Genomic DNA, 12,307 nt, shown 5'->3' with positions numbered 1-12,307 from the left:
GACACATTTCTCCTCGCTAGCATTAATGCTTATTTTATGCGCATCAATATCTTTTTGCCTTTGAAGCTGCTTCTTGACATTGAGAGCCAATTCGTTGATGTTAACAATTTTCTTTTATTCTTGTGTGATCGCAGCAAGATTGTCACTTATAAATATTAATATTAAAAATATCAGACAGCACTGAAATTAGCTATGGAACATATGCAAGAACAAACAGCTTGCACATCAGTTGTTAGTTGTATGATACAAGAGAAGAACCTTTACTTTTTGTGCTGAGAATTTAAAATGACTTTTTGTGACCTGGTGTATGAGAATGTTATAATGTATTGTGCACTATTGAAATGCAAGCTGTGTAATGCTCACAGATCCCATTAAAGCAAACTGAATAGTAATGAAAACAAAGGTTTAAATATATATGATATAATAATATAAAAGCAATACTGTCATGTATAGAGAAAGTTAGACAGATAGATAGACAGACAGACGGATAGATACCTGTAGATAGATAATCAGACAGTGTGATAGGCAAACATAGATATTGACAGATATATAGATAGGTATATAGATAGATGATAGATAGATTGAGATAAAAAGAGAGATAGATGGACCGTCAGATGGAGAGATAGATAGATAAAAAGACAGACAGGTATATAGACAGACAGAGAGACAGATACAGAGATAGATAGATAGATAGATAGATGGACCGTCAGATGGAGAGATAGATAGATAAAAAGACAGACAGGTGTATAGACAGACAGAGAGACAGATACAGAGATAGATAGATAGATAGATAGATAGATAGATAGATAGATAGATGGACCGTTAGATGGAGAGATAGATAGATAAAAAGACAGACAGGTATATAGACAGACAGAGAGACAGATACAGAGATAGATAGATAGATAGATAGATAGATAGATAGATGGACCGTTAGATGGAGAGATAGATAGATAAAAAGACAGACAGGTATATAGACAGACAGAGAGACAGATAGATAGATAGATAGATAGATAGATAGATAGATAGATAGATAGATAGATGGACCGTCAGATGGAGAGATAGATAGATAAAAAGACAGACAAGTATATAGACAGACAGAGAGACAGATACAGAGATAGATAGATAGATAGATGGACCGTTAGATGGAGAGATAGATAGATAAAAAGACAGACAGGTATATAGACAGACAGAGAGACAGATACAGAGATAGATAGATAGATAGATAGATAGATAGATAGATAGATAGATAGATGGACCGTCAGATGGAGAGGTAGATAGATAAAAAGACAGACAGGTATATAGACAGACAGAGAGACAGATACAGAGATAGATAGATAGATAGATAGATAGATAGATAGATGGACCGTTAGATGGAGAGATAGATAGATAAAAAGACAGACAGGTATATAGACAGACAGAGAGACAGATACAGAGATAGATAGATAGATAGATGGACCGTTAGATGGAGAGATAGATAGATAAAAAGACAGACAGGTATATAGACAGACAGAGAGACAGATACAGAGATAGATAGATAGATAGATAGATGGACCGTCAGATGGAGAGGTAGATAGATAAAAAGACAGACAGGTATATAGACAGACAGAGAGACAGATACAGAGATAGATAGATAGATAGATAGATAGATAGATAGATAGATAGATGGACCGTTAGATGGAGAGATAGATAGATAAAAAGACAGACAGGTATATAGACAGACAGAGAGACAGATACAGAGATAGATAGATAGATGGATAGATATTCCTGATAATATAATTCTAAGTTCTGCATTTTTCATATATCTGACAAAGGAGCACCTTTATGTATCATTATTCCTTTCACTAGACAGGTACACATACTAAAATAAATTGTTTCGTACGACAGCTTCTTCTTGTGGTTACATTTCAGACAGCTTCACTGTTTTCTATGGGAGACTTCCAGGTTCTGTCCCTTGTCTCAGAGAATTCTGCTTCATGGGGGCTGCGAGAGGATTTCACTCTAAGATGCACAAGAACTGACCCCTTAGACAGCAGGTGTGAACAGGTACAAGGTGTCAGGATTGAGATTTGCAAACAGAAATACATACATTGGTGTTAGGGGGCTACAAGGGATTTACAACACCTGTCACAATCTTACAATGAAAAACAAAGGGCTAGATTACAAATGGAGCGCTAATTTATCACGCTCCCGCAAACGGGCAAATTTGCGTGTTTGCGGGTGCGCGATAAATAACTAGCCATTACAAGTGGCTGGTTATCGCTACCGCAAGCTGACAGTAGAAATGGGGGCATATGTACCAAGCTCCGTATGGAGCTTGATGCCCCGTGTTTCTGGCGAGTCATCAGACTCGCCAGAAACACAAGTTATGAAGCAGCGGTCACAAAGACCGCTGCTCCATAACCTGTCCACCTGTGCGCTCTGAGCAGGCGGACAGACATCGCCACAATACAACCCGATCGAGTACGATCGGGTTGATTGACACCCCCCTGCTGGCGGCTGATTGGCCGCGAGTCTGCAGGGGGCGGCATTGCACCAGCAGCTCTTGTGAGCTGCTGGTGCAATGCTGAATACGGCGAGCGTATTGCTCTCCGTATTCAGCGAGATCTGGCAGACCTGATCCGCACTGTCGGATCAGGTCAGCCAGACCTTGATAAATATGCCCCATGAGCTCTAATACAATTAACCAGAGATCAGATCTCTGGTTAGTTTTCTAAAAGTCCCCCGAATGGCCCCAAAATGTGTGTTCCCAGTAAACACATATACTGTATATTTACAATACTTACCCCCTTCACTGCGCTAGTTCTCATGCCGTGTCTCAAGACATGAGAACGAGGCTCCCATTGGAGCCTATGGAAGTGCGCTCTCATGAGCGCAATGCTTCCCAGCTCAACTTGCAATACCAGTGTACATAAGCGTGCGCTGGTATTATTCAGTGGAGCGCAAATATCACTTTGGCGAAAGCAATATTTAGCGCTCCACTTGTAATCTGTCCCAAACTGTTTTGTAAAGGAACCTTACTGAGCTATTACCACAATTACCACAATTTATGTTGATTGATTTGGCTACATATGAATATATTATTGCAAGGGTTGAGATTTAGCCTTGCAATATGAATGAATAATTGAGAAGCCTCCAATTAAATTTAGACTTCACTGAAATAAAACTGATTATGTTTTATTATGGATATTATATTAATATACTTGTAATGTATATTTCTCAAAAATTAAGGCCAGGGACACTTGAAGAGGTTATGCTCCCCCACTAGACAAGTAGGGTTCACTGATCTGTTATAAAATGAAGAAACAAAACAAAACTTTTTAGTGGCTCTTCTTACCATAGCTCAGAAATCACGCTCTCATCCTCAGCCCTGCCATACTCCTCTGACACGGTACCTACGCAGATGTTCCCGTACTGCTGAGAGGCAATGGAGAAAATCTCAGAGTTCAGCTGATTTTCTTCATTACAAGTACATTTTTAACTCCTACTATTCTGCCCTTAATCTCTATAAGCAACATTACTTCTCTACTCTTATCTCTACTCTTTCTTTAAACCCAAAACATCTGTTCTCCACTTTCAATAATCTTCTCCACCCACCCCCTAAAACAACTTCTCTGTCCGCTCAAGACTTTGCCAGCCACTTCAATAACAAAATCAACTCCATCAGGAACTAAATCAGCTCTCAACACACTTTCAGTCTCTCACCCCCTCAGTCTCCTGCTGACCCTGTATCAGTGCAAACGTTTTCCACAACTCTTATACCGGTTAGGACAGGTACATTGAGACATATCTCACAAATTAAGATTAGTCTCTGCATGTATAATTCCTGTCCCATGACCCGGTAATCTTCAATACACTACCTACCTACAATTTAACCAACGAAGGTGGAAGGCTAAAGTACACAGAAAACCTCACTGGTCACAACAGACCGTACCTTACGTGTTAAACCCGGAACTATACTAAGCAGCACGGACTGCTGCACCCCGCCAAGCACACCAGACGGATCAGTGTGTTTACAGATCAGGAGCGGACATTATATCAAGGTTTTGTTTTCCCCTAAGATATTTGCCATTCAGTAACAAGAAATATTATGAGACTTACTGCAACTTATGGGACTAACGATATGATACAATAACAACATACGTTAGTAATTAAGACTAGAAGACTCAGTGTATCACCTTGTATTAAGTGATTTATGTTTTGAAACTATACATTATATCAATGAATCTGTGAGTCTGTGAATATTATAGCGCTAAGACACAGTATATACTTTGAATTTATTCAAGATTTCTCTAGTTTTGGATGCCGGCATCACATTTAGAATAAATGTTTTTAATTTCATGTTAAAACTTTTAAAACTTTTTATTCATCATCCTTTTTGGTTTTATTAAAAATAATTTTTTATACTAATTCCGTGGGAGGAATTTATTTAATTTCATTCTATTTTAGGGTCCTTGACCAGATTAATATAGAGTCTATTAGAAGTCCCTACACATCACTAGAAACTTTTCATAAACATTAGATTATACGGACATATCACACGATCACACTTTAACATTTAGCCTATCTTTGAGAGCCGTATATCATACTTACATTCACACAGTGAGTAATATACCCACACAGTTACATCTTTTCTAGTTGTATAGACACAAAGCTAAATAAGTGTGTACATTAAAATTAAAACGTACTTATTCCTTGTCCGAATTAAGACATCAGTCAGTGGTTACATATTTATTCCTTTTTTCTTATAACTCTGTGCTTTCATTAGCGCTATCCCTACCCCCATACTCGTGCACATTTCTTGAGTTGATTTTGAGGTTTCATCTTTTCATTTGGGATCAGCTATAGAGTTCTGAGTGTGGCATCTTTGAATTAACCCATTCTTGGATTCTGGATTCTGAGTCATGGGGAAAGCAAAAGAATTGTCAAGGGATCTGCGGGAAAAGGTAGTTGAACTGGATAAAACAGGAAAGGGATATAAAAAGATATCCAAGGAATTGAGAATGCAAATCAGCAGTGTTTCTGTTGAAACCAAACCATGGTCAGGTAGACCAACTAAAATTTCAGCCACAACTGCCCGGAAAATTGTTCGGGATGCAAAGACAAACCAACAAATAACTTCAGGGGAAATAAAGGACATGTGGTGTGGCTGTTTCAAGATGCACAATAAGGAGGCACTTTAAGAAAGATGGGCTGCATGGTGGAGTTGCCAGAAGTAAGCCATTACTACGCAAATGCCACAAAGTATCCCGCTTACAATACGCCAAAAAGCACAGAGACAAGCATCAAGTCATTTGGAGTGATAAGACCAAAATTTAGCTTTTTGGCCAAAACCATAAACGCTACATCTGGAGAGGAGTCAACAAAGCCTATGATGAAAGGTACACCATTCCTACTGTAAAACACGGAGGTGGATCGCTGATGTTTTGGGGATGTGTGAGCTACAAAGGCACAGGAAATTTGGTCAGAATTGATGGCAAGATGAATGCAGTATGTTATCAAACAGAACGCCTCATTTTCCACTTTTTGATTACAGTTTGAACACTGCTGATTTGCATTCTCAATTCCTTGGATATCTTTTTATATTCCTTTCCTGTTTTATACAGTTCAACTACCTTTTTCCCACAGATCTGACAATCTGAGATCCCATCAGATTTGACAATTCTTTTTCTTTCCTCATGACTCAGAATCCAGAAACGTCAGTGCAGCACTGGACGACAGATGCAAGGGTCTGTCAGGAGTCCAGAAACTCATTGACCTTTTATACACGCACACTAATTACAAGCAAACAGATCACAGGTGAGGATGGTTACCTTTAATAGCCATTCAAACCCCTTTGTGTCAACTTGTGTGCATGTTATCAGGCCAAAATCACCAGGGTATATAAACTTTTGATCAGGGTCATTTGGGTAGTTTCTGTTGTCATTATGATTTAAAAAGAGTAAACACAGTTGATTGATAATAAATGGCTTCAGCCAAACACTAACCATGAGTGAAAGAAAAGTTTTTGTGTTATCATTCATATTCTCTGAAAAATGGCCAAGAAATCATAAATTCTGCCAGGGTATGTAAACTTATGAGCACAACTGTATGTTACAAATTTCATATTCACATAAAGAATAGAAATATTGCACCAAAGAAGGAGCAGACTTTATTGGACTAAGCTGGAAGAGCAACTGGAGTGACTCTTAAGTTCACTAATAACTTAGTGATGTTTTCATATCCTTTGGAGTATACGTTTACTACATTGTTTGGGGAGGCTTATAGTAGTACCCAAAGGCTGGACGTCGCTTGGTGGGGTGGGGTATTTCATCTTATCTATGGGAGCAGCTGTTACTTAAGGGTCAGTAATGTTCAAAATAAACTTTTATGATTCAGATAGGGCGTGTCATTTTAAACAACTTTTCAAGTTACTTTTATCATCAAATTAGCTTTTTTCTCTTGGTATTTTTTGCTAAAGACTAAACCTTGGTAGGGTCATAGGCTGGTTTCTAAGAATTTGCAGTCTACCTCCTATCTGACTGTCTGGCTGTGAAAAGCTAATAACATTTACTGTTTGTTCATGTGTGCCATATAAATAACATCTTGCTCACTCCCGTGGATTTATTTAAGAATCTGCACTAATTGCCTGAAATGCAAGTCTGTTAAAAGATCGGAGATAAGGAGGCAGTCTGCAGAGGCTTAGATACAAGGTAACCATAGAGGTAAAACGTTTATGTAACAGTGTTGGTTATGCAAAACTGGGGAATGGTAAATAAAGGGTTTAGCTATGTTTTTAAATAATAACGTTTGGTGTTGACCTTCCCTTTAATCTGCCATTTATATTTGTAATATTTGCCCCCTTTTGGTCATGTTTGAGAGCTAATACTTTTTAAAGGTGCTTGTTTGAATTTAATGTTAAATAGATTTTGCTAACCAGTCTAATTTGAGCTTATTTCAGGGGATCTACTCCCAGTGTATTCTGAGGGTGTTGCCCTGCACGTGGGATGTGCACCTAGTTTACTCTGTGAGTGTAGTTCATTACCAGGTCTTGTGAGTGAATACAGAGCACTTCTAATAAAAAGGAAAACTAGTGCTTACAGCCTCTGAACATCACATACAGGCCCTAATATTCATAACCTGTCTGCTCAGGTGAGATATTCTGAAAGGATCCTCCAGCACTGTGAGATCCTTGGAGAAGTAAAGCAAAATCTGCCTTTTGTAAATTTCACTAAGGGGCGTTCCCTGAATTTCTGTATGTGAAGGAGAGACAAGTCCAGTGCAATGATATGACTGTTCTGTTGCATTTACACTTTGTGCTTTGTATTTTATATCACTTTACACTTCAGATAAAATTTTATTACATTTAAACTTTTCACTTTCTATTTTGTATTTTATTTTGTGTACAGCAGTGTATTTAGGATTGTGATTTTACAAATTCTGATTATAGAACAGACTTCACAGAGGCAGAACTCACAGTGCTGGAGAGTTTCACCTTCTTTCTGATATTCAGTGAGTTCAGCCCCAGTAAAGTCTGAACTACAATTTCTCTCCAAGCTGGAGAACCTTTAAATATCAAGGCCTCAGCGTAACCGGGAGCGACTGTGGTGTGACTGGAGAAATAAAGGAGTCAATTTATCAAAGCCTTCGGCAGTCTTGGCACCCCCTACAGACCGCTGCTTCCCTAACCTCTTTGCCACCTCTTAGGTGGCGAATATTTAATCTCCCTGGTCTCGTCCGACCAGGGAGATTGACAGCTCCTGACCATGTGTGATTGGCTGTGTGCGGGCAGGGGGAGGTGTTGCAGAAGAACGTAAAATTCCGTTCTTGTGCAATGCTGAATTCCGGCAGTAGAATTCAGCCTGCCAGAGGTGTCACAATATAAATAGAAAAGAAGTCTGGAAAGAGAGACAGACTGGGAGTCCAGAAGGATTTAACTTGTTCAACTTCTGAGATATGATAAACGTTTAGATAATAAGAGAAGAAATAACAAGTGATTTAGCTGTCACTGGTGCTGTCTCTCTCTCATGTCTCCATCTTAGCTGTCACTGGTGCTGTCTCTCTCATCTCTCCCTCTGAGCTGTCAGTAGTGCTGTCTCTGTCATCTCTCCATCAGAGTTGTCAGTGGTGCTGTCTCTCATTCCTCCATCTGAGCTGTCAGTGGTGCTGTCTCTCATGCCTCCATCTGAGCTGTCAGTGGTGCTGTCTCTCATGCCTCCATCTGAGTTGTCAGTGGTGCTGTCTCTCATTCCAACATCTGAGCTGTCAGTGGTGCTGTCTCTCATGCCTCCATCTGAGCTGTCAGTGGTGCTGTCTCTCATGCCTCCATCTGAGCTGTCAGTGGTGCTGTCTCTCATGCCTCCATCTGAGTTGTCAGTGGTGCTGTCTCTCTCATCTCTCCATCTGAGCTGTCAGTGGTGCTGTCTCTCATGTCTCCCTGAGCTGTCAGTGGTGCTGTCTCTCTCATGTCTCCCCCTGAGTTGTCAGTGGTGCTGCCTCTCTCTCATGTCTCCATCTTAGCTGTCACTGGTGCTGTCTCTCATGTCTCCATCTGAGCTGTCAGTGGTGCTGTCTCTCATGTCTCCATCTGAGCTGTCAGTGGTGCTGTCTCTCATGTCTCCCCCTGAGCTGTCAGTGGTGCTGTCTCTCATGTCTCCCTGAGCTGTCAGTGGTGCTGTCTCTCATGTCTCCCTGAGCTGTCAGTGGTGCTATCTCTCTCATGTCTCCATGAGCTGTCAGTGGTGCTGTCTCTCTCATGTCTCCCTGAGCTGTCAGTGGTGCTGTCTCTCTCATGTCTCCCTGAGCTGTCAGTGGTGCTGTCTCTCATGTCTCCCTGAGCTGTCAGTGGTGCTGTCTCTCATGTCTCCCTGAGCTGTCAGTGGTGCTGTCTCTCTCATGTCTCCCTGAGCTGTCAGTGGTGCTGTCTCTCTCATGTCTCCCTGAGCTGTCAGTGGTGCTGTCTCTCATGTCTCCCTGAGCTGTCAGTGGTGCTGTGTCTCATGTCTCCCTGAGCTGTCAGTGGTGCTGTCTCTCTCATGTCTCCCTGAGCTGTCAGTGGTGCTGTCTCTCTCATGTCTCCCTGAGCTGTCAGTGGTACTGTCTCTTATGTCTCCCTGAGCTGTCAGTGGTGCTGTCTCTCATGTCTCCCTGAGCTGTCAGTGGTGCTGTCTCTCTCATGTGTCCCTGAGCTGTCAGTGGTGCTGTCTCTCTCATGTCTCCCTGAGCTGTCAGTGGTGCTGTCTCTCATGTCTCCCTGAGCTGTCAGTGGTGCTGTCTCTCATGTCTCCCTGAGCTGTCAGTGGTGCTGTCTCTCTCATGTGTCCCTGAGCTGTCAGTGGTGCTGTCTCTCTCATGTCTCCCTGAGCTGTCAGTGGTGCTGTCTCTCATGTCTCCCTGAGCTGTCAGTGGTGCTGTCTCTCTCCTGTCTCCCTGAGCTGTCAGTGGTGCTGTCTCTCATGTCTCCCTGAGCTGTCAGTGGTGCTGTCTCTCATGTCTCCCTGAGCTGTCAGCGGTGCTGTCTCTCTCATGTCTCCCTGAGCTGTCAGTGGTTTTGTATCTCTCATGTCTCCCTGAGCTGTCAGTGGTGCTGTCTCTCTCATGTCTCCCTGAGCTGTCAGTGGTGCTGTCTCTCTCATGTCTCCCTGAGCTGTCAGTGGTGCTGTCTCTCTTATGTCTCCCTGAGCTGTCAGTGAGCTGTCTCTCTCATGTCTCCCTGAGCTGTCAGTGGTGCTGTCTCTCTCATGTCTCTCTGAGCTGTCAGTGGTGCTGTCTCTCTCATGTCTCCCTGAGCTGTCAGTGGTGCTGTCTCTCATGTCTCCCTGAGCTGTCAGTTGTGCTGTCTCTCTCATGTCTCCCTGAGCTGTCAGTGGTGCTGTCTCTCTCATGTCTCTCTGAGCTGTCAATGGTGCTGTCTCTCTCATGTCTCCCTGTGCTGTCAGTGGTGCTGTCTCTCATGTCTCCCTGAGCTGTCAGTGGTGCTGTCTCTCTCATGTCTCCCTGAGCTGTCAGTGGTGCTGTCTCTCTCATGTCTCCCTGTGCTGTCAGTGGTGCTGTCTCTCTCATGTCTCCCTGAGCTGTCAGTGGTGCTGTCTCTCATGTCTCCCTGAGCTGTCAGTGGTGCTGTCTCTCTCATGTCTCCCTGAGCTGTCAGTGGTGCTGTCTCTCTCATGTCTCCCTGAGCTGTCAGTGGTGCTGTTTCATGTCTCCCCGAGCTGTCAGTGGTACTGTCTCTCATGTCTCCCTGAGCTGTCAGTGGTGCTGTCTCTCATGTCTCCCTGAGCTGTCAGTGGTGCTGTCTCTCATGTCTCCCTGAGCTGTCAGTGGTGCTGTCTCTCATGTCTCCCTGAGCTGTCAGTGGTGCTGTCTCTCATGTCTCCCTGAGCTGTCAGTGGTGCTGTCTCTCATGTCTCCCTGAGCTGTCAGTGGTGCTGTCTCTCATGTCTCCCTGAGCTGTCAGTGGTGCTGTCTCTCTCATGTCTCCCTGAGCTGTCAGCGGTGCTGTCTCTCTCATGTCTCCCTGAGCTGTCAGTGGTGCTGTCTCTCATGTCTCCCTGAGCTGTCAGTGGTGCTGTCTCTCTCATGTCTCCCTGAGCTGTCAGTGGTGCTGTCTCTCTCATGTCTCCCTGAGCTGTCAGTGGTGCTGTCTCTCTCATGTCTCCCTGAGCTGTCAGTGGTGCTGTCTCTCTCATGTCTCCCTGAGCTGTCAGTGGTGCTGTCTCTCATGTCTCCCTGAGCTGTCAGTGGTGCTGTCTCTCATGTCTCCCTGAGCTGTCAGTGGTGCTGTCTCTCATGTCTCCCTGAGCTGTCAGTGGTGCTGTCTCTCATGTCTCCCTGAGCTGTCAGTGGTGCTGTCTCTCATGTCTCCCTGAGCTGTCAGTGGTGCTGTCTCTCTCATGTCTCCCTGAGCTGTCAGTGGTGCTGTCTCTCTCATGTCTCCCTGAGCTGTCAGTGGTGCTGTCTCTCTCATGTCTCCCTGAGCTCTCAGTGGTGCTGTCTCTCATGTCTCCCTGAGCTGTCAGTGGTGCTGTCTCTCTTGTCTCCCTGAGCTGTCAGTGGTGCTGTCTCTCTCATGTCTCACTGAGCTGTCAGTGGTGCTGTCTCTCATGTCTCCCTGAGCTGTCAGTGGTGCTGTCCCTTGTGCGCATGCGCAGTCTATTCGCTGTTGACTGCTGCGTCTCGCGCTGCAGCGGCCTGAGCTTGATTTCGGTGCTGATACTTTGGGGACTGCGACACCCGGCTGACTGCAACAAATAGCGGAACAGACACCCGGCTGACTGCAACAGAGAGCGGGACACCCTGGCCGGGCTGAGGGCCTCAGACACTGGGACATAACGTAGTATAATACTGATAGTAATAACGTACACCGGACACGGTGCAGGGAACCTGCTAGAGCGTCACACGAGAGAGACCTCACTGGGGCAGTGAGAGACGTCACTGGGGAAGTATAGCGAGACCTTATCAGGAGAGCTGGAGACATCGCCTGGACCAGAGAACCAAGAGCGACGTCAGGTAATGAGCGTATCTGTCATACAGCGAGTCGTATCCTGTATACCCGGAGACATCACTGGGATCACATACTGCAGTGACACCAAATCCCCCAGTGACAACACTGACCCTCATCTCACAGTGACACCTCATCCCCCAGTGACAACACTGACCCCACATCTCACAGTGACACCTCATCCCCCAGTGACAACACTGACCCCACATCTCACAGTGACAGTGACACCTCATCCAGCAGTGACAACACTGACCCCACATCTCACAGTGACAGTGACACCTCATTCCCCAGTGACAACACTGACCCTCATCTCATAGTGACAGTGACACCTCATCCCCCAGTGACAACACTGACCTCACATCTCACAGTGACAGTGACACCAAATCCCCCAGTGACAACACTGACCTCACATCTCACAGTGACAGTGACACCAAATCCCCCAGTGACAACACTGACCTCACATCTCACAGTGACAGTGACACCAAATCCCCCAGTGACAACACTGACCTCACATCTCACAGTGACAGTGACACCTCATTCCCCAGTGACAACACTGACCCTCATCTCACAGTGACACCTCATCCCCCAGTGACAACACTGACCCCACATCTCACAGTGACAGTGACACCTCATCCCCCAGTGACAACACTGACCCCACATCTCACAGTGACACCTCATCCCCCAGTGACAACACTGACCTCACATCTCACAAAGACAGTGACACCTCATCCCCCAGTGACAACACTGACCCTCATCTCACAGTGACACCTCATCCCCCAGTGACAACGCTGACCCCACATCTCACAGTGACAGTGACACCTCACCCCCCAG

The 12,307-nt window shown here is 44.3% G+C and overlaps 1 protein-coding gene across 2 annotated transcripts in view; it reads left to right on the top strand.

Moving 5' to 3' along the window:
* Positions 1-11,091: 11,091 nt before the first annotated feature.
* MAPRE3 (microtubule associated protein RP/EB family member 3) overlaps positions 11,092-12,307 on the top strand; it is a 520,309-nt gene continuing 519,093 nt past the window's right edge. The window contains exon 1 of one of the 2 annotated variants that reach the window (XM_053709463.1): positions 11,092-11,486. The gene's annotated coding sequence lies outside the window, so the exon portion shown is untranslated. The remainder of the gene's footprint in view (positions 11,487-12,307) is intronic. The other variant, XM_053709462.1, reaches the window with a different exon arrangement.

The sequence above is a fragment of the Bombina bombina genome, chromosome 4, assembly GCF_027579735.1.
Source record: "Bombina bombina isolate aBomBom1 chromosome 4, aBomBom1.pri, whole genome shotgun sequence".
Lineage (NCBI taxonomy): Eukaryota > Metazoa > Chordata > Amphibia > Anura > Bombinatoridae > Bombina > Bombina bombina.
The sequence above is the reverse complement of the archived record's forward strand: the minus strand, read 5'-3'. Positions and strand labels throughout refer to the sequence as shown.